The sequence below is a fragment of the Pseudorasbora parva genome, chromosome 8, assembly GCF_024679245.1.
Source record: "Pseudorasbora parva isolate DD20220531a chromosome 8, ASM2467924v1, whole genome shotgun sequence".
Lineage (NCBI taxonomy): Eukaryota > Metazoa > Chordata > Actinopteri > Cypriniformes > Gobionidae > Pseudorasbora > Pseudorasbora parva.
In genome coordinates this window covers 26,618,114-26,624,763 of record NC_090179.1, presented here as the reverse complement: position 1 = coordinate 26,624,763, position 6,650 = coordinate 26,618,114, and the positions used below count along the sequence as shown (strand labels likewise).

General features: G+C 38.6%; 1 non-coding gene across 1 annotated transcript; it reads right to left on the bottom strand.

The window, feature by feature from the left end:
* Positions 1-2,150: 2,150 nt before the first annotated feature.
* On the bottom strand, positions 2,151-2,225 carry trnaa-agc (transfer RNA alanine (anticodon AGC)). Its single transcript has one exon. It is a non-coding gene; the product is annotated as a tRNA-Ala (tRNA).
* Positions 2,226-6,650: the final 4,425 nt, after the last annotated feature.

The window sequence follows — 6,650 nt, the reverse complement described above, 5'->3', positions numbered from 1 at the left end:
CTGGAAGTACACCTGCACACATGTACAAACACATGGCATCGACTCGCAGTTAATGCATCAGCTTGAAATCACCTCGCATATCTCTTTTAGTTGTGTTTTTGCTAATTGCATTTGCCTCACATCAAACTATAAAGACTTTTAAGGGACATTTATAGAGATAATTTTTTTTTCATATCCACAAGAATGTCTAGATGTTCACAAAAATGGTGCCATTCCCATGTTACCAATTGCATATGTTTTTTTTTTTTTTTTTGGTTAACATCTAAAAGTTGTTTTGGATAAAAGCATCTGGGTCAGTAAAGTTTCTGCATGTTAGTTGGATGGTGATTTTGTTGGTCACACTACATGTCTTTGCTTCCATGTTTTATATATATATATATATATATATATATATATATATATATATATATATATATATATATATATATATATATATATATATATATATATATATATATATATATATATATATATACACACACACTAAAAAACAGAAAATGTACTGGTAATTTTCTGCCAGTACATTATCCGGTTATTAGTTATTAATACTGTGTGCAATGTGTAATGTGTAATTCAAAATACAGGTAAAAAACCTGTAAAAATAAAAACTATACGGAAAATTCCTTCATATATATACGGTATTAAACATGGAAGCAAAGACATTTATTTAAACATCATAAATATCATACAATTTATTTAAAACTACTATTTTATTATGAATAGACAAGAGTCAGCTAAACAGTCACATCCCTAATTATCATATAATCACCAGTCAACCATTCAGGAGGCTCTCAACCAATGCTCCATCCATCCGTCTACATCCCCTGCCACATCTAGCTTCTTCGTGGCCAAGAAGGACGGAAGCTTGCTGCCATGTATCGATTACCGTGCCTTGAATCCTCAGATTGTTAAGCACAGTTATCATTTGGTCCCGGCTGCATTGGAACAGCTCTGTGGGGCTTGCATCTTCTCCGAGCTGGACCTGCAGATCGCTTATAACCTCATACACAAGGGTGATGAATAGAAGACACCGTTCTTCAGTCCGGCAGGCCACTACGAGTACCAGGTGATGCCGTTTGGCCTGTCCAACTCACCCTCCGTATTTCAGGGGTATATGAATGAAGTGTTCTGGGAGTACTGCTTCGTCTTTACTCCGTTCCAGTGTATCTTTGGCTACCAACTTCCTCTTTTCGCCTGGTCTAGAGAACCTTTGGAGGTTCCAGCCGTCAGTCCCTGGTTTAAGGAGAACTGACTCAGCACACGTGAATTTCCAGCGGGCAGTGCGAAGACATCAACGGCAAGTGGATGTCCAAAGAGCTGAAGCCAAAGGGACAAAGGGTCTGCGCCTGCCGTGTTGCAAGCTGAGTCCCCGCTATATTGGTCCCACACAGTGCAGAAGCAGGTCAAAAAAATCACCTGCCGACTCAATTTTCCACTATCACCTTCCACCTCACTATCAAACCTCTGTCCTCTTTTTCCACAGAAGCCACCACGGACAAAGTACCTCCTCCAGATATCGCTGATGAGGACCTAGAGTACCGAGTCCACACCTTCTTAGACTGGGGTGCCAACCTTGAGTACTTATTTGACTGGGAAGGGTATGGTCCCAAATAACACTCGTGGGTATCTTGAGATGACGTCCTGGATCCTTCTCACCCAGTTCCACCAAGATCACCCAGACCATCCAGCTCCCTAAGGTCGTGGCCAGCCCTGTCGTCAAGTCTGTCAGATCTTGTCTCGTCTCGTCTCGTCATCGTCTCGTCATCATCTCATCATCATCTCATCTCATCATCTCATTTTATCATCATCGCATCTCATCGTCATCTAATCATCATCTCATCTTATCCTCATCTCATTTTATCATCATCTCATCATCATCTCATCATCATCATCTCATCATCATATCTCATCATCATCTCATCATCATCTCATCTTATCATCATCTCATCTCATCACATCATCATCTCATCTCATCATCATCTCATCATCATCTTATCATCCTCTAATCATCATCTCATTTTATAATCTCATATTATTATCATCTTATCATACATTTTTTTACATTTACATTTATGCATTTGGCAGACGCTTTTATCCAAAAGCGACTTACATTGCATTCAAGGTACACATTTTACATTATTATCAGTTCTTGCTTTCCCTGGGAATCGAACCCATGACCTTGGCGTTGCTAGCGCCACGCTCTACTGGTTGAGCTACAGGAAAGCTCATCATCATCTCATCTTATCATCTCATCACATCTCATCTCATCTCATCATCATCTCATCATCATCTCATCATCATCATCATCTCATCTTATCTTATCATCATCTCCTCATCATCATCATCATCATCATCATCTCATCCTCATCTCATCTCATCTCATCTCATCTCATCATCTCATCATCATCATCTCATCATCATCATCTCATCATCATCATTTCATCATCATCTCATCTCATCATCATCATCATCTTATCATCATCTCATCATCATCTCATCATCATCATCATCTTATCATCATCTCATCATCATCTCATCATCATCTCATCTTATCATCATCTCATCTTATCATCATCTCATCCTCATCTCATCTCATCTCATCTCATCATCATCTCATCCTCATCTCATCTCATCTCATCTCATCTCATCTCATCTCATCTCATCTCATCTCATCTCATCTCATCTCATCATCATCTCATCATCATCATCTCATCATCATCATTTCATCATCATCTCATCTCATCATCATCTCATCATCATCTCATCCTCATCTCATCATCATCTCATCTTATCATCATCTCATTTCATCATCATCTCATTTTATCATCTCATCTCATCATCATCTCATCTCATCCTCATCTCATCCTCATCTCATCTCATCTCATCTTATCATCATCTCATCATCATCTCATCATCATCTCATTTTATCATCATCTCATCTCATCCTCATCTCATCATCATCTCATTTTATCATCATCTCATTTCATCATCTCATTTCATCATCATCTCATCATCATCTTATCATCATCTCATCATCATCTCATCTTATCATCATCTCATCATCATCTCATCTCATCATCATCATCATCTCATCATCTCATTTTATCATCATCTCATTTTATCATCTCATCATCATCTCATCATCATCTCATCTTATCATCATCTTATCATCATCTCATCTCATCTTATCATCTCATCTTATCATCATCTCATCTCATCATCATTTCATCTTATCATCATCTCATCATCATCGCATCTTATCATCATCTCATCTTATCATCATCTTATCATCATCTCATCATCATCGAATCTTATCATCATCTCATCATCATATAATCATTTTATCATCTCATCATCATCGAATCTTATCATCATCTCATCATCTCATCATCATCTCATCTTATCATCTCATCATCGTCTTATCATCATCTCATCATCATCTCATCATCATCTCATCATCATCTCATCATCATCTCATCATCGTCTTATCATCATCTCATCATCATCTCATCTTATCATCATCTCATCATCATCTCATCTTATCATCATCTCATCATCATCTCATTATCATCTCATCATCATCTTATCTCATCATCTCATCATCATCGCATCATCATCTCATCTCCTCATCATCTCATCATCATCTCATCATCATCGCATCATCATCTCATCTCCTCATCATCTCATCATCATCTCATTATCATCTCATCATCATCTCATCTCATCATCTCATCGCATCATCATCTCATCATCATCTCATCGCATCATCATCTCATCATCATCTCATCTCATCATCGCATCATCATCTCATCATCATCTCATCTTATCCTCATCTCATCATCATCTCATCTCATCTCATCATTATCTCATCATCATCTCATCGCATCATCATCTCATCATCATCTCATCTCATCATCTCATCGCATCATCATCTCATCATCATCTCATCTTATCCTCATCTCATCATCATCTCATCTCATCATCATCTCATCATCTCATCTCATCATCAACTCATCATCTCATCTTATCATCTCATCTTATCATCATCTCATATATCTCATCTCATCTATCTCATCTCATCTTATCATCTCATCTTATCATCTCATCTCATCTCATCTATCTCATCTCATAGCATAGTTTTACTGATAACAATTTAAAATAAGGTTTCATTAGCTAACTACATTAGTTAACTTGAACTAAAATTCAACCACTTCTTCCTAATTTATTTAATCTTTGTTAATGTTAAATTCAACATTTACTAATACACTATTCAAATCAAAAGGTGTATTGGTTAACATAAATGCACTGCGAACTAACATGAACAAACAATGAACAGCTGTATTTTTTTTTTTTTTTTTGGTTTAATTTACAAAATTCATATAATGAGAGAGTACATCATGAATCCATTTTCCAAACCATGTTTTTGTTTTATCATGAATCACTACGGTACACCTATAATAAGTGTTTTATATTGGGACTATTTTAGTCCGGTTCAAATCGCACCGCTGCGGAGTTATAGACATAAACTCGCCATAGACATAAACATAGAGAAGTAGCTATACGGCTACAATGTTATTTCTCAAGACCCATGCAGTTCTGTTTATTAGCCTCTAGTGCGCCAAGTTACAGACTGCTGCTTTAACAAAAACAGTAACAAATGTATTGCTCATGGTCAGTTCGTGTTAGTTAATAAATTAACTATTGTTAACAAAAGAAACCTTATTGTAAAGTGTTACTGTTTTACTTTTCAAGTATTGCACCAACCTTAACACAACACGCTTAACCTACCATAGCCAAACGTTCAAGTGTACAGAATGAAAACACAGTAAAAGCGAGTGAGAGAATGGCTGGCGGCGCCACAGATGTCTGTAGTTGAGTAAGAAGCAGTGGTGGCAGAGCTGCCAGACAGTGGCTAAGTGATTAGGGAGCTCTGAGTTAACCCCGCGCCATATTTAGCATCGGCGGGGTGCCGGGCCGGGTGCACACCTCCAGGGCCCTGCCAGATGTTAGGAGCTGCTGTGGCACGCATGGAGAAGCATGGCGGCAGCAGTCAGCACAGCAAGCCTACGATCAGATAGGAATGAAAGCGTGTCCCCCCTGCAAACTCATCTCTTCCTCTTACACGCACACACATTATCGCTCTCTTTCTCTCTTTCGGAGATGCTACCAGCAGATGCTACGCTAACAAGTGCCCCACCGTTCGTTCAACATTAGTCATCTCTTTCTCTTGCATCCACCTTGCTGGGACGCTCTGCCGGGGGGTGACCAAGATAAAGTTTTGACTGGCAGGACCATTTGTTTTAATCAGGTGTTTGCAGACACTTGCCTGACCTCCATTAGTTGAAATTTTAATTGAAATTAACCCCCACTACTACCCCAATTAACCCACTCCCCCAGCACACACGCATGCCACACTCCTGGCATCTGTTCCCGGGGAACCGGGGCAAAGGGAGAGAGAGAACCGCAAGGCTGCTAGCACTGAGCGAACATGTCCGTCGAGCAACTCCGCACACACACACACACACACACTCAAACACAGATATACACACACACACACATGCCTTCCTGTGCATATATGAACTCAGTTTAGAAGCAGAGGGACAGAAAGTGACAGAGAGGGAGCATAATCACATCATTTATTTGTCCACTGGTCTTTGAGTGACAGCAAGGAGTTATGTGTGTATGTGTTATAGCATGGGTTTTCAAACTGGGGTCCGGGGACCCCCAGGGGTCCTCCAGAAGGTTCTAAGGGGTCCCCAGAAAAAATTCAGATAATTAAAAGACAAAGCAAAAATAGATAAAGTCTACTGAACAATCTAACTCTTTAATTTCTAAATGTTTCTCACCTTGTTTGGCATCTACATACCTTTCAGAATTGTATATGTTTGCTTTGTATCTTGCTAGTGAATTTTTCTCACTATAGTCCCCTTTATCATGCGCACTGTCACTGGGTTCATAGAGCAGAATTCTTAATATGGTACGTAAGCTGCTTACCGCTACATACACTTATTGTGAAAGTTGTGAAAGTGATTTTTAATTGAACACCTTCTTCAGGTTTATACGTCCAACATTAAGTATATCCAATTTAAATTTGGAAACAAGGTTGTATTTAAAATGTCACACTTACTATTTATCTAACAGTTTAAATGTTTTTTCATGTATAAAAATATATAGATGATTTTCTAGGTTGGTCCCCCATAAAGGTGCATCATATTTAGGGGTCCTAGTTTGAAATCCCCTGTGTTATATTGTATGTGTTATTTTCCTTTTTTTATGAATAAAGTCCATATATAATAGAATTATATGTGTAAATATTTCAATACATTTTTATTTTTATGTAGAACACCCTTGTTTGAAAACCCTTGGTTTTAGGGATCAAAATATTACTGGCACAATATAAAAAACTAAAGAACTCAATGGTGCCTGTGTGTGTGCTTGTGACACGCAAGGACTGTGTCCTTGGCTGCTGAGGCATGATTTATGACACACATGAGGACTTGCTGACTGAAATGTTCTCAAGAGTGGTGGCACAGCAGGTAGACCCACACACAATAGCATATTTAGTTCAATCCCTAATACATGACTAGCCGTCAGCCTTCAACCGATAGGAAATAAGCACCACCCTCCACAAGATATCTTGAGCGAGGGGA